The following is a 27,309-nucleotide window of genomic DNA, read 5'->3' on the forward strand; positions in this document are numbered from 1 at the left end:
CTTTGGTGTACTTCGGTTTCACTAAGTTTGTACTTTGGTGTACTTTTGCTTTCACTATGACTGCACTTCGGTTTTTCAATACGGTTGTATTTTGGGTGTACTTCGGTTTTTCACTACAGGGTGTACTTTTGGTTTTCAACACACTTTTTTTGTACTTTTGATGCGTACTTCCTCTATATATTTTTATTTTGTACTCCACTACTATACTTCCGACAGCTAGATCGAGCGAGGGATGTACTTGCGAATTCGATAGCTAGAGATCGAGCGAGGGATGTACGGAGCGAGGGATGTATGGAGGCGTACGCGTGGGGGGTTCTTAGACGCATCGCGGGGCTGCGGACATGTGACTCCCCAAAACCAGTACTATGCGTATTCTAGCGATCCCGCCAAAATCCGCACAATATCGATTCGGAGACGCCCACCAACACCTTGTGCATGTCGAAACATACATGCGATGCCGGTGGAATTAACACGAGTTGTAACGTTACAACAAGTCCACGACAGAGCCCACAAAGAACTTATATACAACAATGCCTCAAGGAGCCAAGAATACAAATAGATACATACAAAGATACAAGTCACGGAGAAATCCAAATACGTCCGAGTACGAACAAGAGTACAAATGGGACTAGGAGTCCTGAAGATAAATGATGGCGTCCATAACCCTGCCTAGGCCAAGCCGGAAGGGTAACCCTTCTAACGTCGTTGATCCCAAACCTGTCTTCATACCTGCCCCGGTGAAATAATACGAAAAAGCAGCAATAAGTACAAAAGTACTTAGCAAGACTCCAAGATGTATAAGCTTCGTCAACAAGCCGTCATTGTACGTGACGGAATTTTAAGACGCAAAGGAACGTCGGCTGAATGGTGGGGTTAAGCGACATCGAGCAAGTGCTAAAGAACCTATAGAGACACTCTCAACTTCTAGGTGCTAGAAAAAATAAGAGAGCGCATAAGGAACCAACTAGATACTACAACAAACATAACTCAGCCGATGCATCACCCCATTCGCACACAACGAGGAAGCAATTGCAAAGGCACTCACACGGTTGATAAATTTTATTTTACAAGTTATTATTGTAGTAGTGCTATCTTACTACACAAGTTATTAGCATTGAGATAACAGGTGTAAGTTGTTCTATGATCGAGTTAAACAACTCCAAGTCATCCATAACCACGGACAAGGCTTTTCGAAATGATTTAACCCTGTAGGGGTTGCCCAAATGTACCCATACACACGATCAACCCTACCGTGCGACAATGGAGTCTGACGACGAAACCATTCACAGTTCTATAAGAAAGTTTAGGAGGGCACCCCACTAAGCTACCTGTGACGAAGTTCGGCCGTACTCCGATACGTACCTAGAGGTTTGTGACAGCGGCTAGGCAGGTGTTAACAACCGGCTTCGCTAATGCAGCTCGCAAGGTAAAGTACATAAAGTAAACACCCAAAGGCAACGGGAAGTAAAGCACCCGGAGGAACAGTAAGTAAAGGCAAATAAAACCAAGTTGTGGCCCCCAGTAAACGGACTCGAGAAAAGGTAGTAGTCTAAGGGGTACCCATATCCCCACGTATGAATAGAGCGCTCAGTCTCATAACAGATAACAAGAACTCGGGTCCTAGGGGACACAAGTGGTCGACAAAGGTGTCTCCCACCGATGACTCTGCTTAAACAATTTTAATTATTAACATTAAAGTAAACCATGATCATCTCCAACAACTTGTAACCATAAAGGTAGAGCATGTGACAACCTCCCAACATAACCCGATAGAGATAACATAACGGAACATCAACGCTAAGCATGCGCTACGACTCGAAGGCTAACCCGATAACCAAACAACAGTTATAGGAGCGAGGTGGTGTTTGTATGGCTTGCGAGATAAACATGCGATAGGACACGTGACAAGAACGCAACTCAAGGCTAGCAAAAGCATAAAACAAAATAAGTAACAAGAACCCCTGTGAGGCAAGGGGAGGAAATGCTTGCCTGACAAAGATTGTCGAGGAACACCCACGGAACTCATCGTTGCTCACATCACCACTTCATCCTATCCGGGAAGAAGAAAATGATGGAACACACAAAAGATGCAAACCTTACTACTACGATGGAAGAACCGGCATGATCAAGATATGTATGCATGGCATGGCATGACAAAGATGATGCAATGCACTTATCCAATTAAGCGGAACCGGAGTCCCGACAGCACAATTTAGGGTTCACGTTGTTTTTCTACCGGCAAAATTAAATATTGATTAGCATGGCAAGACATGGCATGGTGTGGGGCCCCGGACTTAGCAGCCCGAAACACCCTGTTATGCATACACGTTCACGATCCCATGATCAGTGTGTCGTGAACACATAACCAAACTGGTACAGATTTACATCATCCATTACATACCGAAATTAAATTCTTACATAGAGTCTTACAACACAGCCACAAAGGCGATAGCTCAACAGCCATGCAGCGGTAATACTTCAGACAAAAGCATTCACAGGGCCCAAGTCATGCCTTAAACCTATAGGAAACTGATTGGGAGAACTTCCTAGTTCGCATCTTCATCGAAGTCGTACTCCTCTTCTTCATAGAACTCCTTTTCGCGGTCTAACCAAGTAAATAGCCAGGGACAACAATGCCAGTGAGTACGTTTGAATGTACTCGCAAACCACCTAAGAACTGAATAAAGCATATGCAATATGGCTGTAGCAAGGAACAGGCTCTATTCTAGGGCTTGTATGAATAAAACATAGTTTGTCTCGTGAATATAGTATCTCTATATATTTGTTGAAGAAGATTTTTGAAAACAAATATTTTCTCATGTCGATATAGCATCTCTATATCTTTGCTAAAAACATTTAGAAAACAAGTTTTATTTTGAAGACTACTAGGTAGGGCTAACCCGTTTTCCTTTCCGGTCATCTCGATATGACCAAACACCTTTCCACCCTTTCCCCGTACCATCATGGTACTCTTTCTTTCATACCCGCAAGTATTCTTTCCAAAACAGTTTGGAAAACTCTTTTATAAACCAAAAATCCTTCAGGCTAAGTGACAAGGTATTAACTTGTCAATTCCTACAAGTTGTAGACTAGGGTTTTCGTGGAAGTAGAGGGCAAGTAGATCTCGAGGGTTTCAGTCGGAAAAGTACTCGACTGCTAGAAAACTAGGGTTATGTTGACAATGGAATCGATCCTCTCTTCGTCCCTCGACTCCCCCTTATATAGGAGGCGGAGCCGAGGGTTTCGTGATGTACAAGTTTACAAAGATCGGGAGATTCTTTGAGTTCGTCCCGTAATAGTTACAAGCTCTTATTCCTAATACAATTCTATCTTTCCAAACCGACACTTAATTGGGCTTCCGGGCTTCATATTCTTCGAGTCATGGGCCTTCAGTAAACCCCGGGTACCTTCTTCGGCAGGCCCATTCGGGATGCCTATGTCAGTAGCCCCCGAGATTTTGCTTGAATCGGAGAATCGAGTAAAATTTCCATCATTACAATTAACATATGACTTCTTCGGGTCACTAAATAATTGTCATAACATAATCATCTGTTGTACAGGGATAACGGTAGATGGGGCTGGTTCATCTGACGGATCAGGTACCAGTTAACTGCTCTCGTGTCAATCCCTCAAAAACCTACTTCAAGATCAAGTCCCTGGACATGATCCCGGTATACTGGTGTAATTCGACATGTGCCGCTTAAGGTCTTACCATATACCGAATTCCAGTCATATTTTATCGGATACCTAACGCATCTGTTAGGATTTTTCTTCGCATCTGTTGATACGGAAAAAAGTAGCAGAGCGCATTCATGTGCGTTACCACGCCACGCAGGACGGATCCCGAGGTCTTACCTTCGTAAAGTATTACGGCATTCAGAGATTTAACCGCGACTGAAGCGCTCTGAGAATATATTGTCGAGTGCCTTTTTCGGCTGTTGGAATGGCACATTTATTCGAGTCATATGATGACTTTTTATCTTGACCTCCCGATGGGAGTATATGAAGATTTATATAATAACTCGAAATATACTCACTTTTACTCCGTCAGTTTCATCGGGTACGCGACCAGCGTTCCCGATGGGAGTAGCCCCCGAGGCTACAGCCAAGTGCTTGTACTTGGTTGTAGGCTCACCTTTTTATCATCTTGTCGCTATATTGTCAACTCTCCTACTTTTTCCATCTTTATCGGGTGCGTGACCAGCGCTCCCGATGGGAGTAGCCCCCGAGGCTATAGCCAAGTGCTTGTACTTGGTTGTAGGCTCACCTTTTTATCTTGTTTAAACCACCATATACTTACGTCCTTTGTGCCATCCTCTTATCAGAAGTTATCATTCAACTTCGGATAAGAGTAGCCCCCGAGCATTTGAACAAATACTTGTATTTGGTCAAAGGCTCTCGAAGTTATCTTATTGGAAACCTCGACAGTTCATCTGCCGTTATTTTGAAATACTTATTCGAGATTTTCCAATGACGACGTCGATGCTGACGATATCCATGAACTCTGTATTGGGAAGGCGCGAATCCAGTCATGTCTCTGATATGTGGGCCCAACCCTCTGTTCCTTTGACACGTCGTGGGAGTGGGGGACACACGTCCTCCGCTTTTTCCGGCACGCGCGCTGCGGCGCCCGTCCAGTAACTTCTCAGTAAATATACGATTATACCCTCGATAACACGTGTAAGGCATCGGATTTATTCCCTTTTTATCCAACGGTGCGACGGTTCGGTGGCTTGCTATAAAGCTACCCCTTCTTCCTCAATCTCCCCCTTCGCTGCGCCGCTCATTTTTCCCTTCTCTCTCCAAAATCGCCATTGCTGTCCCCCAAGCTCCGCGCGCTTCCGTTCATCTCCAAAGCTCACTTTGATGCCACCGCGCACGAAGCTTCTTAGACACACCGCGCCAGGAACCAATCCGTCGATGGAGCCTGCGGAGATTTCCGGGTGGGAGAGATCTAAAATCTCCAACCAAGATCTGAAGACCCTCAAGACATTGGGGCTGCTGAAGAAGGAAGAAGCACTACTCTTCCCTGGCGACGAAAGTTTCCCTACACCGCGCATTGGATACCGGGTAACCTTTGTTGACCATCTCATTCGCGGCCTGTCCACCCCCATCCACGAGTTTCTTCGTGGGCTTCTCTTTGTCTATGGGATTCAGCTACATCAGCTAACCCCCAACTCCATCCTCCATATCTCGATTTTTATCACATTATGCTAATGCTTTCTCGGGACCCATCCTCATTGGGGCCTGTGGAAACGCATCTTTTATCTCCGGCACAACAGCTCTCGTAGCGTCGCCTACAATGTGGGCGGCGTTGTTATCTGCGTCCGACCCGAAGTTGACTACTTCGACGTCAAGTTCCCAGACTCCGTTCAAGGGTGGTGCCGTAGATGGTTATACATTCAAGAGGAGCATGTCGACTCGCAAGAATACAACATCGCTCCTTTTGATGGTGCCGTGAAAATCCTTCGGCGCCGGTCGTGGGACGCCGAAGCTTCCGAGGAAGAAAAAACGGCGACAAATGCACTGATGAAGCGCATCCGCGAGCTTCAGAACACCCGCGGTAAAGAACTGTCGGGTGTTCAAATCACTGCTCACTTCCTTAGGATCAGGGTGCAGCCTTTACAGGCTCGCATAAACCCCCTCTGGATGTATGTTGGCGAAGAAGATGTCGACCGCGTATCCAAGGACCTTTCTGTGAAGGACTTGGAGAAGCTTGTCCGACGTTTTTCGTCGCTAAGCAAGAAGGACAAGGTTCCAACCTCTTGTCGCGTGGAGCCATACAGCGGCAGCCACGCCCTTCCCAAAGTAAGTAATCTTTTCCTTCGAGTTGTGTTCTTTACTTTTCTCGACTGCTATATTGTTTCCTTGTATCCTTATATTTATTTGTTGCTTATTCGATAGAACCATCAACCTCTTTTTTCTCTTCCTCCCCTTCCTGAGGGTGGAGAAGTGGATGAGCGAACCGTCATTACTGATGAGTCGCAAGAATCCTCTCACCCTGAAGCAGAAGTCGCGAGATCTCACAAATCCGCGGCTTCCTCTGAAAAAGACACGGAATCAGAAGCTTCTGAATCCGTGCACTCTCCCCCTTCCGCTGTTTCTCCAAAGAACAAGCGAAAAAGGGATGAAGTCGAAGACTGCGGCACCTCCAAACCCAGTGGGTCACTTGCCGAGGAAACTTCTCCCGAGGAAGAGGGTGGCTTCTGCCCTTATGAAGATGCTACCATTAGCTCGTAAGTGTCGCCTTTTTGTTTCTGTTTTTTTTTACATATTTCTCTTTTAAACATCCTCATGTTTCTTTCTTGATAGTGGCAAAGAAGAAGAAGAAGAACCCGCTGCTAATGTGACGGCTCCAACGAGTACGTCGAATACCTTGGTTCTTTCAGAAGCACATCATGCTGCTGAGGAACTCTCGCCTTCTCGCCATCAAGATATGGAAACGTCGACTCCTGTCGCCAGCCCCCGAGTGCCTTCACCGAAAAGGCCAAGGGTTGAACTTGGGAAAAACTACGACTTGCTAGCTAGAAGTTCAACGACTCCTCCCTTGGATGACGTAAGTATTCCTTCTGGCTATCTTGATTGTTTCTCATTTTGTACCATTTGTCGAGTTTTTCCCTTCTGACCCTGTCTGTCGACTCTCTTTGTAGCCTCTGATGAAACATTTCATCAGTTTCGGTACCCAATTTATTGGGTATCGTGATACTATCGAAGATTTGAAAGGTAAACCTCACTTTCTGCGGATATGATATTTTGTTTTTTCCTTAACTGAATTACGTTGTATTTTGACTTCAAATTCCTGCCACATCTCCTCTCTCCAGAGGCTCTCGCCAAAGCCAACAAACGTGCTGATGATCTTGCTGTCAAGCTTGATCAAAGCGAGAAGGCTCGCAAAAAGGCTGAACAAGACGCTGCCTCTGTTGAAGATCTTCGGAAGAGGCTCCATCAAGCTGAGAATGCTTTGAGCGAGAAGACGACTCAACAGATTGCGCGTGAAGAGGCCATCATAGGCCGCTTAGAGTCGCAAAATCGGCGCTTTGTCAGTAAGTTCTTTAATCACTTTTCTCAAGCTTCTTTTAGAATTGGCTCTCCGCATATGTCTTGATGAACCCGAATTTTGTTTCAGCAGGAAAGATGGGTGAAGATTTTGCCCTTCAGGAAGCTGAGGATGATCGTCTTCTCGACACCCTCTCCATCCTTGAACTTCATGGGGATCTGGCGCGCAGCAGTATTGTCGATGCGCGGACCGCGTTCACGCGCCTCTTCCCCTACTTCTTCCCCAAGCAAACACAACCAACTACCTTCTCTGAGCTTGCCAGGCGCTTCCTTCCCCAGGAAGATCTTGGATTGGCTTTTCGGCAGGAGAATTTGAAGGTTGGGGTCGAAGGAACCATAGCCCTGGTTGCCGAAAGCCAGCAAAACATCGACTGGGCGAAGGCTGGTGAAACGAAGGGAATAAACAAGGAGAAGTGGAAGTCCTTGGTGAAGGCTGCCAAGCCGCACTCTAAAAAGATTCTCTCCTTCCTCAGATACAAACCAGCTGCTTCCTCCAGTTCCGCCAAGCCGGAGGTCAAGTAGACCAACTTATTCCTCCATTCCTTTCTTTTTCTTTTGGTAGTTGCCGATATCTTCATAATGTGCGACTGTCATTTGTCGACTCACTAGGAGTTGACCTTTTGTAATGGATCCCCCACTTATGTAAATATTTCATCTTTATGAATGAAAAAAGGAAGGAATCCTTTTGTGGTAATTGATGTCGCCTTTTTTTTCTTTTCTTCCAGTTGGTGTTTGATAATTACTCTAAGACTGCTGGACCGTCATCTGCTTCCCCTGCCACTTCTCGCTCTAAACGGATAGCTGACGACGTTTTGCTGGATGATTCCTCGTCTTTGAACCTGAATCAACTAGAACTAGCTGAACTTCGACAACAACTCCAAGCCATGAAGAAACAATCTCTTATTGTCATGGATCAATCCCACAAATCTTCCGAGCGGGAAAAGATGGCTCTTCAGCAGGCTCAAGAAGCTGTAAAGTTGAAAGATGATGCGGTTATCGAGGCTTTACAAGCCACTTCTCGAGAAAATTATATGCTTGAACTACTGACTGACGCAAGTCTGGATATGGCGGGTAAGTCTCGCCCTTTGCGTTCTTTTTCTTTTTCGTATATGAGTTTTTCGATCCTCATCATATTTCCTGATACGGTTAGGTTCCTTCTTGGATGCTGCTGCCGAAGACCAGCGTGTTGATGCGAGAGCCGAGGTTCTTGTTCGATTTGCTCAGCAAAACAACGCCAGCTTTTGGTCTTCCCCGGACCGAACCCGACAAATTGTACGATTTCAGGATCGTGCTTCTCAGGTTCGGGAATATCTTGACTTCTGCACAAAGACACTGGCCATGGTTTACAACGCCATGTTTCCTCGGAATCTTCAACCCAAAACTCTTCCTGAATTGATGAACAAGTTTAAGAGTGTTCGTCGAATCCATGGATTTGTGAAGGCTCAGTTAATGGTTGGTGCTAGGTTCTCTATGATCATGCACCAAATCTGCTACCCGAAACTGTTGGAGATATGCCCAAGAGGCAATAATAAAGTGGTTATTATTATATCTTTGTGTTTATGATAATAGTTTGCATCTCATGCTATAATTGTATTAACCGGAAACATTAATACATGTGTGTTATGTAAACATAAAAGAGTCCCTAGTAAGCCTCTTGTTAAACTAGCTTGTTGATTAATAGATGATCATAGTTTCATGATCATGAACATTGGATGTTATTAATAACAAGGTCATATCATTAGGTGAATGATGTGATGGACATACACCCATAGTAAGCGTAGCATATGATCAAGTCATTTAGTTCTTTATGCTTCAAGCTTTAATATGCATAGTAACTTAATCCTTTGACCATGAGATCATGTTAATCACCTACACCGGATGGATGCTTTGATGACACCAAACACTACTGCGTAAATGGATTGTTATAAAGGTGGCATTAAGTGTTCGGAAAGTATAGGGTTGAGGCACTTGTATCAATAGTGGGATTTGTCCATCCTAATGACGGATAGATATACTCTGGGCCCTCTCGGTGAAATGACATCCAATTAGCTTGCAAGCATGTGACTGGTTCACAGGGGATATCATATCACGGTACGAGTAAAGAGTACTTATCGGTAACGAGGTTGAACTAGGTATGGAGATACCGACGATCAAACTTTGGATAAGTAAAATATCGCGAGACAAAGGGAATTGTTAATTTATGTGAATGGTTCTTTCGATCACGAAGTCATCGTTGAATATGTGGGAGCTATTATGGATCTCCAGGTCCCGCTATTAGTTATTGATCGGAGAGGAGTCTCGAACATGTCCGCATAGTTCTCGAACCGTAGGGTGACACACTTAAGGTTTGATGTCGTTATAAGTAGATATGGAATATGGAATGGAGTTCGAATGTTGTTCGGAGTCTCGGATGGGATCCAGGACGCCACGAGGAGTTCCGGAATGGTCCGGAGAATAAGATTCATATATAGGAAGTCGCTTTCCAAGTTTGGAAATGATCCGGTGCATTTATGGAAGGCGCTAGAATGTTCTAGAACCTTCCGGAAGAAATCACCATGGAAGGTGGAGTCCTTCTGGGACTCCACCAACCCTAACCAGCCAACCAAGAGGGAAGGTGGAGTCCATGGTGGACTCCACCTCCTTGGCCGGCCAAGGGAGAAGGAAAGGGAGAAGTCCCACTTCCCCTAGGTTTCGCCCATATGGAAAGTTTTGAATTGGGGTCTTATTCGAATCTTGGGCAAACCCTTAGGGATTCCACCTATATAGTGAGGGGGAGAGGGAGGGGGCTGACCACAACTTCAGCCGCACCACCCAAGGGCACCCAAGGCCGGCGCCCCAAGTGCCCCCTCTCCCCAAACCCTAGCCATCCCCCTCCTCCCGTTACTCCCGCGGTGCTTAGGCGAAGCCCTGCCGGAGATCTCCACCACCACCGCCACCACACCGTCGTGCTGGCGGGATTCCGAGGAGGATCTACTACATCCGCTGCCCGCTGGAACGGGGAGAAGGACGTCGTCATCAACACCGTACGTGTGACTGAGTACGGAGGTGCTGCCCGACTGTGGCACCGTCAAGATCTTCTACGCGTTTTTGCAAGCGGCAAGTGATCGACTACATCAACCACGAGATCTAATATCGTTAACGCTTAGCGATCTTCAAGGGTATGATGATCTTCACCGCGTTGCTACCATCTACTAGATTAGATCTTGGCTTGTTATTCGTTCTTGCGGTAGGAAATTTTTTGTTTTCTATGCTACGAATCCCAACAGTGGTATCAGAGCCAGGTCTATGCATAGATTGGTTGCACGAGTAGAACACAATGGTTTTGTGGGCGTTGATGCTTTTATTGTCTCTTGTTATGTGTACTTTGCATCTTGCGGTATGGTGTGATGAAGCGGCCCGGGCTAACTTTACATGACCGCGTTCATGAGACTTGCTCCACGCTCGACATGCAACTTGTATTGCATAAGTGGCTTTGCGGGTGTCTGTCTCTCTCACCATAGTTAAGATTCAATTTACTATTTCAATTGACAACACTAGTATCAGCGTTGTGGTTCATGTTCGTAGGTAGATTGGATCTTACTCGAAAACCCTAAACCACGTAAAATATGCAAACCAAATTAGAGGCGTCTAACTTTGTTTTTGCAGGGTTTGGTGATGTGATATGGCCATGATGTGATGATGAATATGTATGAGATGATCATTATTGTATTGTGGCAACCGGCAGGAGCCTTATGGTTGTCTTTATATTTCATGTAGTAGTATTATTTCAAAGTAGTTGTAATAGTTGCTACACATGGTGGACAACCATGAATACGGCGACATGGACCTTGACGCTACGCCGACGATGATGGAGATCATGCCCGTTGATGATGGAGATCATGTCCGTGCTTTGGAGATGAAGATCAAAGGCGCAAAGACAAAAGGGCCATATCATATCACATTATGAATTGCATGTGATGTTAATCCTTTTATGCATCTTATATTGCTTAGATCACGACGATAGCATTATAAGATGATCCCTCACATTAATATCAAGATAATAAAGTGTTCTCCCCTCGTATGCACCGTTGCAAAAGTTCGTCGTTTTGAAGCATCTCGTGATGATCGGATGTGATAGATTCTACGTTCACATACAACGGGTGTAAGCCATGTTGCACACGCGGAAATACTTGGGTTTGCTTGACGAGCCTAGCATGTACAGACATGGCCTCGGAACACAGGAAACCGAAAGGTTGAACACGAGTCATATGGATGATATGATCAACATGTTGATGGTCACCATTGAAGCTACATCATCTCACGTGATGATCGGACTTGGTGTAGTGAATATGGATCGTGTGCCACTAAACAACTATGAGGGATGTTGTATTAAGTGGGAGTTCTTTAGTAATTAGATTAAAACTTGAACTAATTACCATGAACATAGTCTGAATAGTATTTTGAATTAAATTTGTAGAATTGGCATCCGCTATCTACCAGGCGCTAGTCTTGTAATTGAGATAGAAACACTGTTAAATCTGACAAGTAACGTTACGGAATGGTACCGTATTGTTAAAGAATCAAGTAATGATTAAGTCCTATAGCAAACTTTTGATAATCCTCAAATTGCTGATTCAAAAAAGCAATGGTTTCAATTAGTATCTAAAATTATCTTGTCTCCATGAAACTTGATCTTCAAATCCGTTTGAAAAGTAAGGAGCTGAAAATTTTGTTTTCAGAAATAAGCAAGGTGTGAGATATATGTGATATCTAAGACCTTATTACAAGATAATAGAATATTATTTAGTGAGACTACATAAACTCATAAGTTTTATGGGAATGTACGAAGGTTGAAGGCGCTAGGCGTTCGGATCCTCCAACTAGTTGGGCACTAACGATATTCGCATATCCATGAAGTGATCGTCCTTAGTATGCACCGTTGCTAAGGCTCGTCGTTTCGAAGCATCACGTGATGATCGGGTGTTATAGATTCTACGTGTGCATACAACGGGTGCAAGCCAGATTTGCACATGCGAATACTGAGGTTAAACTTGACGAGCCTAGCATGTACAAACATGGTCTCGGAAAGACATCATGATTTGATGGATAAAAAATATGAGTGAAATTGTTCATCATATTAAAAGGTTACTAATAGTGAAATCCGGAACACTTGTCATGTGATGATCAACTTCAAAGTAAGAACCTCAAGGTTATTGGTAATTGACCAACAAACCTAGAAGTTATTGATGTTGAAGTGTTTTCTGAAATATGAGGAAAGCCAAAAGAGAAACTACAAAAGTTTTTGGCAGAAAGAAAGAAAAGACTAGAAAGTCTAGCTCAGGTGTATATAGATGATATACATATTATGAATGTATTCTTTGATTGGTCACACAATGAAGTTCTTGGGTATTTATACCATATTGGTTGGTATGAGATGTCATACAACACAACGCAATACAAGAATACAATGGCCTAAGTGACTGATAAGGAATGTGGTAATAATGCACGTCTGGAACAAAATAAAGTGTTATTATGTCATCGTTGGCATTCTACCTAGCCCTTCAGATTTATAATAAAGAACTTAATAATTGTTATTTTGCTCTGGTCAAATGAAAACAATGAGTTGTTCAAATTATGACCTTACTCCATGTACGATGGATAAGTTATTATAAATCTTAATGGTGAAACACACATGCATAACACTGACGCTAAAATGCCATAAGGCAAATGATTTGAATTCCACTTATTTGTGGAACCGCCATTTAGGTCATGTTAGAAAGGAACACATGAAGAAACTCCATGCAAATGGATTTTTGGAGTCATTTGATTTTGAATCGTTTGGCACTTGCAAATCTTTTCTAAAGAAAATGACTGAAATACCGTTCATAGGCCAAGAGTTGAAAGGGCAACTAACTTAGTGGAAACATACATGATGATATATGTGGTTCATTGGGCATAGTTGTGTGCGGAAGATTCTTCTACTTCATGAAAACTTCCAACAATGAATTGAGTGTATATATATGGATATATTTATTCGATAAGGAAGAAGTTTGAAACATTTGAATAGATTCAAATAAATTTCAGCATGAAGTGGAAATCATCGTAATAGAAAAGTCAAATATCTATGATTGGATCATGGTGGAAATATTTGAATTACTATTTTTAGCGAACATCTAAGAGAGTTACGAAATTGTTCCACAACTCACGTTTCTTGGAACACCATAGATAATGGAGTATTCGAGAGACGTATCCAAACCTTGTTGAATTAATGATGATATAAAATAAAATGATGCCATTATATTTTTGTAGATTATGTTTTAGAGACTACTGCTTTTACACTAAATAGAGCGCCATCATAATCCGTTGAAATGACACCATATGAGTTATGGCATGGGTATAAACCCTAATAGTCCTTTCTTAAATTTTGGTATGCATAGCATAAGTAAATGAGTTTATAACCAAAATCAGATGAATGTCTTTGTTGGTTATCCCAGAGAACAATTTGGGAATTCTTTCCACTATAAAGTCAAAGACAAAAGTGTTTGTCGATGTTACTTGCTTATTTCCAAGAAATTGTTTCTAGCGAAGTATTTGAGTGGGAGGACAATGGAACTTGATAAGGTTGATGAACCTGAGCATGATGATCAGAGTAGCGCAGCATCGGAAATGGTTCCGGAAGTGTCACACCCCAACTTTTTCAACCATAATTAGTTGTCCTTATTGCAAAAATCAGGGGGAACAAAAACTTTTTCTTAAGACTAATTAGATGAATTGCCTTGATCTGTTTGTTATGATGAATTGCTTTGATCTGTTGGTAGATGTATTGTCTTGTTCTGTTTGTTAAGTTTTGTCTTGAGCTACCTCAAAGAACAACACCCCTAGTGGTAAAACAAACAACTCACCTAATAAAACACATGTGTGGCTTAGAAAAAATTGTTTTCCTTCTTAATACACCAAACCTCTCTACTTATGGCAACATGAGTGTGCCATCTTGAAGTTCCTCTTGGTGATCTAAATCTAGCTCAAATCATCCTTGAATCAAAACTTGGAATCATCTGCTCCTTATCATATCTTTCCCTTTCCATCTAAAGCAATGCGCTTGGTCCTAGACCTACCTTGTCATGAGTACTTCCCAACCATGTCTTTGCCTTAGACCAGATCATTCATATACCCACTCATCCTGGCTGATTTTGAAGCCAAGTCAACAACCTGTTTTGGCAGGCTTATATGATTCCCACTTTGGCAGTTGCTCTCTAAGCACCCACAACTGCTTTTAGTGACCTCAATGCATGGATCCCATCTATGCAACACCCTCTTCAACCTCCACGTCTTGCATGTCTCAGTCTATCCTTGCAACACATATATTCAACTTGATCTGGCATCCTATCCAATGTTTCAGCACCAGATCGCTTCTTCCTCTTTTACCTCTTGTGTTTGTTTTAATCCAAGTTTAATCTTCACAAAACCAAGAGTGGGAATGATGGGTACATTTTGTATCCACCACCTACCCTTGAGAACACTCCTCTCTAAATTAGTTTTCTCTCTCAAAAACTCGATTGTTTTTCCTTCTCTAGTTTTGATCACAGAACTACTTCTAGTTTTATTAAATCTTTTCAAGATTTCTCTTCGAAGAAAACAAAGAACTGAAATGGGTTTTGTTTTTCATCCCATTTCTACCAAGTACTGATTTCTAAAACATTACTTTCTATTTTGTTTTCCTTTTTACAAAAGGCTTGTTTATGGTACTTATACCATTTCTTGTTTTTTCTCTTGTTTATTTAAAATTGAGAAAACTCTACCTTACTTGATAAAGTAAGTAGAACATTTTGAATCCTATGTTCTACCTAACTTCTCTCAATCTTTTTCAAAGTCCTTTTTAAATTAATTTTCTTCCCAATTGTCTCTAGACAATTGAGGTGTTTCAAATACCTTTCAACTGAATTCTTTTTCAAATGGCAACACTTGCACATCATATGCACATCTCTGATTTACCACATTGTATCCCCTCATCCTCCAATTCTTGATCATATGGATGATCATTTGATACTTTCAAATGAACTCCCTTCAACTAACCCTAGACTTAGGGAGTAATTCAAACACTCCCAATTGACCCCTTATTTGAAGAGCAACTTATATTTCATCATACCTATCTCACTCCTCTATTCTTTTCCATCACCACCTTGACCTCATGAATTGATGATTTATGTGAATATATTCATCCTTGTGAGTATATGGATACTTCACTTACCATCTCTCTTAACCTTGCTCTACCCTTGTCTAAATCACCATCATCTCTTGGCCAAATTGATAATTTGATCAAGTGCTTTATTCCTCAACATTGGCACCAAGGTTTATTATCATCTCTCTTCCTAATTTAAACACATCATCTAAGCCACCATCTTGGCAAAGAATTATGTGGCTCCACTATGATCAACATGCATGATGGAAGCTCTCTTTGATGATTCATTTTTGCATGACATAAGAATGGAGCCGGCCATGAGTTGTGCATGTCAACTTTGGCCATCAATCTCTCTCTCTCTACTTTACTCCACCTTGGGAAGCCCCACCTCATTTGTCCCTTCCCAATGCCACAAATAAGTTCAGCTTGGGTCAAATATCTCTTCCCCAAGCCAGCCACCCTCCTCCACCAATCAAAGAAGGAGGCAGCCACCCCTCTCCCTCTATAAAAGGGGCTTGGCCGGCCACTCCACCTCCCTTTGCTCCCATTTTTCTTCTCTCCACTCCCTCACACTCTTCTCCTCCACTTCACCACGAGCTGCTGCTCCTCCTAAGCTCCATGGCCGGCCATGGCCATGGAAAACCCTCCAAGACGCAGCTCCTTCCTCCCTCAAGCTCCTCCTCACCATGAGAGCATCCCTCTCACTCTCTTCTCCCCTAACCCTAGCTGAATCCATCTCTCTTTCTTTTTTCCCCTCTCACAAGATTGGATCTTGATGCAGGTGCATGTTGGTCCAAGCATGGAGAAGCTTCACCCATCCTCAGATCTGAAGTCTTTGACCAAAGTTCGTCCAAAAACATTCAGTAATCTCTGCAATCTTGCTGTTTCAGATTCTGTTCGAACTTGTAAAATCCACCAAAACTCGTGTACATCTCCGAATCGATTGATTCAAAGTTTCACGGTTAGCTAATGAAAAGATCGACAACTTAGCGTTGGTTTCATCCTCAAATTCGTTACAGATTTTCCTTAGTAAATAAAGTTGTGAAAACATGCAGATTCACTGTTTGTTAGATTTAATTTGTTTGACAAAACATTTTTGGGCAAACTCAACTGTGGGTGAAAGCCCTCTCCAATAGCTTCATTTTTCCGTTGGTTTCACTTCAAATGCCCCCCTAAAACTGAAATGGTGCACAGATCAAGTTTTAATCAGATCTGACTTTGTCTGTTTACAGCAAGAGTTTGGAGATGAATTTACGAGTGAAACCAATTGCATTAGATCCGTATTGTCAATTCCTTTCAGATGCGACTGACTTCATATTTTTAGGATTTTTCTACGATTTTTGGCATACAGATCTTGTTTTCTGTACTGTCAGATTCAAGCGAATTCCTAAAATGGTAGGATTAACCTTTTTGAGTGAATCCAATTGGGTTAGTCTTGTATTAGTACTGGCCATCTAGGAAAAATACTGTTAGTCTCTGTTCATGCATATTGGTTACTGATGATAACATATGTGTGCTACATGAGTTGATGGACCAAAACCCTTTTGATTTATTTTAAAACCTTTAACCATCTCTTTTATTAGAAATGGGCAACCTTTGTTTTATGCTTGCAAACAAAACCTCTGCAACTTAACATTAGTTCTATTGTTTTGCTTAAGTTTTTAAAAAGGTGTGGTATCTTGCTTGCTTCCTATTTTTGTATAGTGTTAAGTGAGCAAATTAATTAGGAAAACTGATTTCTACTTTTCCTAAAATGTTTGAAAATGTATTGTGAATGTTTTTGATGCCAAACTAATGCACTTGCCCTCTTCATGATGTTATCTACCAGGGGATATTTGGTTTATACCATGGTGATAACCGAGAAAGGCAATTGCTAAGTTGTGATGCACTCATGCCTTTACTAGGTAAATAAATGGGGTTTTCTAAATTAAAACTCTTAAAGTTGTTTTGTGGTATCTATAAGTCCTTAGTATGTTATCCCTTGGTTGAGTAGTTAGTTGTTGATTGTTGAATGTTGTCTTGTTGATGCAATGTGATTGATTGTGTTCCTTTTATATTTTCCGGCGATAGATGCGAACAATCCCGGAGGAGAAGAAGAAGTGGAATCGGACGAGGATTTTATTTATATTATTGGAATTCTTATTTGGATGGAGTTGAAGAAGTCCAGGGACAAATAAGCCAACCAAGGCAAGCCATCTATTGATCTCTGATTGTGATGTCTCTTTTTGATGTCACTTTGTTGCTACTCTTAGCATCTTGACCCTTGGTGTGTTGATCTCCTTATTGTTGTCATGCATGCTTGGTCTCAAGCATGGTAATCGTAGTGGTTCTATCTTATGGTCGTCATAGTAAGTGTTTGGGATGCATGCTGATTATGGCCATGCTATCCTATTTGGTCGACATGCATGCTTATCCTAAGCAATGCTCACTCCCTTGATAAATCACACTATACTTCCTTGTTAGTATAGTGGTAGTAACATCATGATCTTGGTGTATTCTCAAAATGAGATGAGTATGCCTAACCACCTTTTGTATGTCATTTATCGTTGATCGCCACCACTTCCATTAGTGTGGGTTGGGTTACACCACAAATCTGAAAGCATACTCCCTCTTGTGTTGTCCACATACATGCTTACCTTAAGCAAGTATGACCTTGTTCTTCCACCTCTATTGACTCCGTATGAGCATGATGCTTATCATCACGGCCATATGGTGTGCTAGTTCCATCATGAAACTTTAGGTTGGGAACCCCTCAAGGTTTACCTTGTTGTAAAAGTTTTGAGAAAACCTTGGGTGAGTCGACCTTACCCGAGTGTATAGTTTATGAAAGGAAAGGGTCTTGGAAAAGATGGTTGGAAAGAGGAATGTGTGTGTGACTTGGGGTTTTGAGAAAAACGACACATGGTTCTTTGTATTCGCCCGGAACAACTAAACCGCGCAACCACGTTACCCCAACATGGGCACGGGGCTTAGCCCTAGTTTGTTGAAGCTGGCATGGGACACCTTCACAACTCTCTAGGAGGGTCACGATGACCTCTGACGCCGGGTTGCGCTCTGGAGGAGGCAATACACTGTAGTTGTCTATAGCCGGACGATTACTGAGGGTCTTCTGTCGTGGCGCTGGAGATACGCTCAAAAAGGAGGTATGCCGCCGGGGTGCCGGGAAGGGTTAAGCCCGCAGGGAAGGACTCATGCCAGTAGAGATAAGCGAAAGGTTATGTCCGAGTTTCTATCATGGCATAGTTGATATGCGGGGATGATGCCCACATGATAGACTCGCGGATCTTGTGGGGAAAGTGTGCAAACTCTGCAGAGTCAAATCTATTCGAATAGCCGCGTCCGCGATCATGGACGGTTGGAATGGCCGTTACCGAGCTGTGTCGAGTTTTGTTTTAAAAACGCTTTACAAAGAAAGTGAGAAAGTGTTGATGTACCGGAATGGTACGGGAAAGGTTGTGTCGGCCATATGGAGATGGTCGAGGAAGAAAAATAAATCGGGATACCCCTTCCTAGTGTTTCATGTTGTGGAACTCTTTTGTAGTATCTTCTTCAACAAAGATATAGAGATGCCATAGTTTATCTTTTGAAGTATCTTCTTCAATAAAGATATAGAGATGTCATAGGACCACCATAGTGTCCCCATCACTTGAGATGTCGGGATGCTATATCCACAAGAGAAACTGACTCTCTTATGCATGCTATATCCACAAGAGAAACTGATTCTCTTATGCATGCTATATCCACAAGAGAAACTACCCTTCCTCTCTTGTCTCTTTAGTTAGCTCTTGTTAGTATCTTCGTGATGGTTTGCGAGTACAATTCCAAATGTACTCACGGCTTTGTCCCTGGCTATTTACTTGGCTAGACTTGAAGGAGTTCGACCGATGAAGATGGAGTTGACGACGTCTATGCGAGCTAGGAACGTCTTCCCAGTCAGTTGCGTGTAGGGTTTATGGCAGATGACTTGGGCTCCGCGCTGTTGAAGTGATGATGCTACTCTAATGTTTAGTTAGGCCCTTCGTGTAAGTATTGGTCATGTGACCTCATTGTAATCTCTTATTCCGCTTTGTAATGGATGGTGTAATTTCATATCAGTTCGGTTATGTGTTCACGACACACTGATCATGGGATCGTGAACTGTATACATAACAGGGATTTTGGACAGCTGGTCCGGGGTCCCCACAGAGCTGGTATCAGAGCGATCCTGACTGTAGGAGACCTTAGTTAGCATGGACGTTAGTTAGGAGATAAGTACTTGAGAAAAACTATTTACAAAAACAAATTCTTTAGTCGGAAGCATAGCTTCTACTCCTCTTATTTCTTCAAAGCTTCTAAATTCTTATCTCTCAGCTCTATAAAAATGTTTGAAAATTCTTACTCTATTGTCTCATCCACTTCAAACCCACATATTGGACGATGACCCCAACTCAGACTGATGACTTGAACTCAAAGATGGATCAATCTCTCAGGAAGACTCATGTATCTCCAACAGCAGTTATTGCAGATTGTATGCCGAAGGGATAAAAAGAACATGTCTTTGGTTGTCACCAAAGTATGTCAAGGAGCTAACCTTGTTCCTCCATGGACTCACACTTTTTGCAGTCGTCAGGGATCAAGTCCTCAATTCTTGACTAGTAATTTTTAGGCCAGCAGCGAGAAGTTGTCGACTTGGGGAGTACCCTAGTAGTTACCCCATCGAAGACCTCACTCCCCGGGATGTTGAACAGAAGACTACGCAGTTTTAGCCTCTGCCTCAACATCGACGACTCAACACCAGGCCGCTTCACCACCGACTGCTTCGAGAATCCTTGTGGAAGTCAATGTCAGCAAGAAGAAGACATCAGCATATGTGACCAACCCCAAACCTATAGGATGGATAGGATGAACTCAATCACTTTGATTGAGCTACCCCCACGTATTAGGTATCCCTAGATACTTAGAGTGCCTTGTTTGGTGTGATGTTTGCTTGTAGATTCCTAGTATGCTGATGTGAGTGTCCTTTATCTGTTTGTTGTGTGAATGGTTGTCTTGGTCCTTCGGTCTGAAGAATACTCTTAGTGTGATAACCTAGCGTAGGAAGCCTCCCTAGGATGTTTTCACCCTCACCTACCTCGCCGATGTATTGCTAACTGCTAGTTAGTTGGATAGGTTAACGAAAGGCTCTAACTCTAGCCCCGTTAGCAGTGGTTTTTCAAACCTCAGAAGAAACTAACCCAAACCCCTATCTTCGCTCACTACTTTCAAGACCAGCTGAAGCATCTCTACTACGCCAAGAAAGCAGAAGCCGTGCCTTCAAGAGTGACTGCACCTCTGCGAGATGACATACTAACTTAGTCTAACCTTGGAGTAAAATCGCGCTAACCTCAAGGATAACTTCTTGAAAACACCCTCTAACACACCGTCTAACAAGCTGAGAGAACAATAGCGTCAAAGCCAAGCTACATCACATGGTTCATCTGGTCCTCATCAAGTGAAGCTCATGAAGATACCGGAAGACTCAAGATTAGGTATAATTTACCCGCTCGCTTCTTAACTGGTATAAGTCAGCACCGGCCCTCAAGCTGAAAATTGTCTTCGACGACCTCTGTTGCTGCTTCATATGGATACCAACCAGGTGTTTCATCAACATACTAACTTACGCGCATCCTATGGTTTTGTAAACACCGTGTTTACCTATTGAAGTCGTGGTCTACACGTCTCCCCCGAAGATCCTTCAACTGAATACGGAAGATCAACGACTTCTTCAGAAGCTCCAGACAGAACCACAAGGCAGAAGCTCTGAGTTTTTCCGAAAGCCCGATGAAAAATCTTAAGGGTGGAAGACTTTGTCTTCCACTAAAGATTGGAGCTAACCCTAAAATTTTCACCCTTTCCAAAACACCGTTGGAAACTTAGGATGCATTAACTCCCCTTGAAGCTCTGGACTGTACATCGCCCCCCCCCCCCCCCTGAAGGTGTTTCCACTCAAGATGGGAGATCAATGACTTCTTCGAAAAGCGCCCGACAAGACCCGTGGCCGAAGCTTGGAGTTTTTCAAACCCCCCCCCCCCGTTAAACAATTTTAAGGGTGGAAGACTTCGTCCTGCACTAAAATTTTGAGCTAACTCTAAAAAGTTTTCAACCCTGCTCAAGCACCGTTGGGTGCACTAACCCTCCCACAGTTTTGAACCTCCGCTAGGATCGTGAAGAAGCTACAGATCTAACACCTCCATGGTGTAGCCAACCTCTTCACGAAGCTTGTCCTCGGCAGAATCTTCTCGTGCCTCTCGGAAGCTGAAGCTATGACCATGTCGAAAACTGCACATCTACAGAAGAATGGAGTCTAACTTTAGTTAAACCTTACAACCTCCCTAGTCCTACGCTTAGTAATCTCGGGACGAGATTATTTTAAGGGTGGAAGATCTGTCACACCCCAACTTTTTCAACCATAATTAGTTGTCCTTATTGCCAAAATCAGGGGGAACAAAAACTTTTTCTTAAGACTAATTAGATGAATTGCCTTGATCTGTTTGTTATGATGAATTGCTTTGATCTGTTGGTAGATGTATTGTCTTGTTCTGTTTGTTAAGTTTTGTCTTGAGCTACCTCAAAGAACAACACCCCTAGTGGTAAAACAAACAACTCACCTAATAAAACACATGTGTGCCTTAGGAAAAATTGTTTTCCTTCTTAATACACCAAACCTCTCTACTTATGGCAACATGAGTGTGCCATCTTGAAGTTCCTCTTGGTGATCTAAATCTAGCTCAAATCATCCTTGAATCAAAACTTGGAATCATCTGCTCCTTATCATATCTTTCCCTTTCCATCTAAAGCAATGCATTTGGTCCTAGACCTACCTTGTCATGAGTACTTCCCAACCATGTCTTTGACTTAGACCATATCATTCATATACCCACTCATCCTGGCTGATTTTGAAGCCAAGTCAACAACCTGTTTTGGCAGGCTTATATGATTCCCACTTTGGCAGTTGCTCTCTAAGCACCCACAACTGCTTTTAGTGACCTCAATGCATGTATCCCATCTATGCAACACCCTCTTCAACCTCCACGTCTTGCATGTCTCAGTCTATCCTTGCAACACATATATTCAACTTGATCTGGCATCCTATCCAATGTTTCAGCACCAGATCGCTTCTTCCTCTTTTACCTCTTGTGTTTGTTTTAATCCAAGTTTAATCTTCACAAAACCAAGAGTGGGAATGATGGGTACATTTTGTATCCACCACCTACCCTTGAGAACACTCCTCTCTAAATTAGTTTTCTCTCTCAAAAACTCGATTGTTTTTCCTTCTCTAGTTTTGATCACAGAACTACTTCTAGTTTTATTAAATCTTTTCAAGATTTCTCTTCGAAGAAAACAAAGAACTGAAATGGGTTTTGTTTTTCATCCCATTTCTACCAAGTACTGATTTCTAAAACATTACTTTCTATTTTGTTTTCCTTTTTACAAAAGGCTTGTTTATGGTACTTATACCATTTCTTGTTTTTTCTCTTGTTTATTTAAAATTGAGAAAACTCTACCTTACTTGATAAAGTAAGTAGAACATTTTGAATCCTATGTTCTACCTAACTTCTCTCAATCTTTTTCAAAGTCCTTTTTAAATTAATTTTCTTCCCAATTGTCTCTAGACAATTGAGGTGTTTCAAATACCTTTCAACTGAATTCTTTTTCAAATGGCAACACTTGCACATCATATGCACATCTCTGATTTACCACATTGTATCCCCTCATCCTCCAATTCTTGATCATATGGATGATCATTTGATACTTTCAAATGAACTCCCTTCAACTAACCCTAGACTTAGGGAGTAATTCAAACACTCCCAATTGACCCCTTATTTGAAGAGCAACTTATATTTCATCATACCTATCTCACTCCTCTATTCTTTTCCATCACCACCTTGACCTCATGAATTGATGATTTATGTGAATATATTCATCCTTGTGAGTATATGGATACTTCACTTACCATCTCTCTTAACCTTGCTCTACCCTTGTCTAAATCACCATCATCTCTTGGCCAAATTGATAATTTGATCAAGTGCTTTATTCCTCAACATTGGCACCAAGGTTTATTATCATCTCTCTTCCTAATTTAAACACATCATCTAAGCCACCATCTTGGCAAAGAATTATGTGGCTCCACTATGATCAACATGCATGATGGAAGCTCTCTTTGATGATTCATTTTTGCATGACATAAGAATGGAGCCGGCCATGAGTTGTGCATGTCAACTTTGGCCATCAATCTCTCTCTCTCTCTACTTTACTCCACCTTGGGAAGCCCCACCTCCTTTGTCCCTTCCCAATGCCACAAATAAGTTCAGCTTGGGTCAAATATCTCTTCCCCAAGCCAGCCACCCTCCTCCACCAATCAAAGAAGGAGGCAGCCACCCCTCTCCCTCTATAAAAGGAGCTTGGCCGGCCACTCCACCTCCCTTTGATCCCATTTTTCTTCTCTCCACTCCCTCACACTCTTCTCCTCCACTTCACCACGAGCTGCTGCTCCTCCTAAGCTCCATGGCCGGCCATGGCCATGGAAAACCCTCCAAGACGCAGCTCCTTCCTCCCTCAAGCTCCTCCTCACCATGAGAGCATCCCTCTCACTCTCTTCTCCCCTAACCCTAGTTGAATCCATCTCTCTTTCTTTTTTCCCCTCTCACAAGATTGGATCTTGATGCAGGTGCATGTTGGTCCAAGCATGGAGAAGCTTCACCCATCCTCAGATCTGAAGTCTTTGACCAAAGTTCGTCCAAAAACATTCAGTAATCTCTGCAATCTTGCTGTTTCAGATTCTGTTCGAATTTGTAAAATCCACCAAAACTCGTGTACATCTCCGAATCGATTGATTCAAAGTTCCACTGTTAACTAATGAAAAGATCTACAACTTGGCGTTGGTTTCATCCTCAAATTCGTTACAAATTTTCCTTAGTAAATAAAGTTCTGAAAACATGCAGATTCACTGTTTGTTAGATTTAATTTGTTTGACAAAACATTTTTGGGCAAACTCAACTGTGGGTGAAAGCCCTCTCCAATACCTTCATTTTTCCGTTGGTTTCACTTCAAATGCCCCCCTAAAACTGAAATGGTGCACAGATCAAGTTTTAATCAGATCTGACTTTGTCTGTTTACAGCAAGAGTTTGGAGATGAATTTGCGAGTGAAACCAATTGCATTAGAACCGTATTGTCAATTCCTTTCAGATGCGACTGACTTCATATTTTTAGGATTTTTCTACGATTTTTGGCATACAGATCTTGTTTTCTGTACTGTCAGATTCAAGCGAATTCCTAAAATGGTAGGATTAACCTTTTTGAGTGAATCCAATTGGGTTAGTCTTGTATTAGTACTGGCCATCTAGGAAAAATACTGTTAGTCTCTGTTCATGCATATTGGTTACTGATAATAACATGTGTGTGCTACATGAGTTGATGGACCAAAACCCTTTTGATTTATTTTAAAACCTTTAACCACCTCTTTTATTAGAAATGGGCAACCTTTGTTTTATGCTTGCAAACAAAACATCTGCAACTTAACATTAGTTCTATTGTTTTGCTTAAGTTTTTAAAAAGGTGTGGTATCTTGCTTGCTTCCTATTTTTGTATAGTGTTAAGTGATCAAATTAATTAGGAAAACTGATTTCTACTTTTCCTAAAATGTTTGAAAATGTATTGTGAATGTTTTTGATGCCAAACTAATGCACTTGTCCTCTTCATGATGTTATATACCAGGGGATATTTGGTTTATACCATGGTGATAACCGAGAAAGGCAATTGCTAAGTTGTGATGCACTCATGCCTTTACTAGGTAAATAAATGGGGTTTTCTAAATTAAAACCCTTAAAGTTGTTTTGTGGTATCTATAAGTCCTTAGTATGTTATCCCTTGGTTGAGTAGTTAGTTGTTGATTGTTGAATGTTGTCTTGTTGATGCAATGTGATTGATTGTGTTCCTTTTATATTTTCCGGCGATAGATGCGAACAATCCCGGAGGAGAAGAAGAAGTGGAATCGGACGAGGATTTTATTTATATTGTTGGAATTCTTATTTGGATGGAGTTGAAGAAGTCCAGGGACAAATAAGCCAACCAAGGCAAGCCATCTATTGATCTCTGATTGTGATGTCTCTTTTTATGTCACTTTGTTGCTACTCTTAGCATCTTGACCCTTGGTGTGTTGATCTCCTTATTGTTGTCATGCATGCTTGGTCTCAAGCATGGTAATCGTAGTGGTTCTATCTTATGGTCGTCATAGTAAGTGTTTGGGATGCATGCTGATTATGGCCATGCTATCCTATTTGGTCGACATGCATGCTTATCCTAAGCAATGCTCACTCCCTTGATAAATCACACTATACTTCCTTGTTAGTATAGTGGTAGTAACATCATGATCTTGGTGTATTCTCAAAATGAGATGAGTATGCCTAACCACCTTTTGTATGTCATTTATCGTTGATCGCCACCACTTCCATTAGTGTGGGTTGGGTTACACCACAAATCTGAAAGCATACTCCCTCTTGTGTTGTCCACATACATGCTTACCTTAAGCAAGTATGACCTTGTTCTTCCACCTCTATTGACTCCGTATGAGCATGATGCTTATCATCACGGCCATATGGTGTGCTAGTTCCATCATGAAACTTTAGGTTGGGAACCCCTCAAGGTTTACCTTGTTGTAAAAGTTTTGAGAAAACCTTGGGTGAGTCGACCTTACCCGAGTGTATGGTTTATGAAAGGAAAGGATCTTGGAAAAGATGGTTGGAAAGAGGAATGTGTGTGTGACTTGGGGTTTTGAGAAAAACGACACATGGTTTTTTGTATTCGCCCGGAACAACTAAACCGCGCAACCACATTACCCCAACATGGGCACGGGGCTTAGCCCTAGTTTGTTGAAGCTGGCATGGGACACCTTCACAACTCTCTAGGAGGGTCACGATGACCTCTGACGCCGGGTTGCGCTCTGGAGGAGGCAATACACTGTAGTTGTCTATAGCCGGACGATTACTGAGGGTCTTCTGTTGTGGCGCCGGAGATACGCCCAAAAAGGAGGTATGCTGCCGGGGTGCCGGGAAGGGTTAAGCCCGCAGGGAAGGACTCATGCCAGTAGAGATAAGCGAAAGGTTATGTTCGAGTTTCTGTCATGGCATAGTTGATATGCGGGGATGATGCCCACATGATAGACTCGCAGATCTTGTGGGGAAAGTGTGCAAACTCTGCAGATTCAAATCTATTCGAATAGCCGCGTCCGCGGTCATGGATGGTTGGAATGGCCGTTACCGAGCTGTGTCGAGTTTTGTTTTAAAAACGCTTTACAAAGAAAGTGAGAAAGTGTTGATGTACCGGATGTTGGAGATATGCCCAAGAGGCAATAATAAATTAGTTATTGTTATATCTTTGTGTTCATGATAAATGTTTACATCCCATGCTATAATTGTATTAACCGAAACATTAATACATGTGTGTTATGTAAACAACAAGGAGTCCCTAGTAAGCCTCTTGTATAACTAGCTTGTTGATTAATAGATGATCATGGTTTCGTGATCATGAACATTGGATGTTGTTAATAACAAGGTTATGTCATTGGGTGAATGATATAATGGACATACACCCAAATAAGCGTAGCATGAGATCAAGTCATTAAGTTCAACTTGCTATAAGCTTTCGATACATAGTTACCTAGTCCTTCGACCATGAGATCATGTAAATCACTTACACCGGAAGGGTGCTTTGATTACATCAAACGCCACTGCGTAAATGGGTGGTTATAAAGATGGGATTAAGTATTCGGAAAGTGTGAGTTGAGGCATATGGATCAACAGTGGGATTTGTCCATCCTGATGACGGATAGATACACTCTGGGCCCTCTCGGTGGCACGTCGTCTGATTAGCTTGCAAGCATGTGATTGAGATCACAAGAGATGACATACCACGGTAACGAGTAAAGAGTACTTGTCGGTAACAAGGTTGAACAACGTATGGAGATACCAATGATCGAACCTCGGGCAAGTAAAGTATCGCGTGACAAAGGGAATCGGTATCGTATGTGAATGGTTCAATCGATCACTAAGTTATCGTTGAATATGTGGGAGCCATTATG

This window comes from Lolium perenne, chromosome 6 (assembly GCF_019359855.2).
Source record: "Lolium perenne isolate Kyuss_39 chromosome 6, Kyuss_2.0, whole genome shotgun sequence".
In the NCBI taxonomy this organism is placed as follows: Eukaryota; Viridiplantae; Streptophyta; class Magnoliopsida; order Poales; family Poaceae; genus Lolium; species Lolium perenne.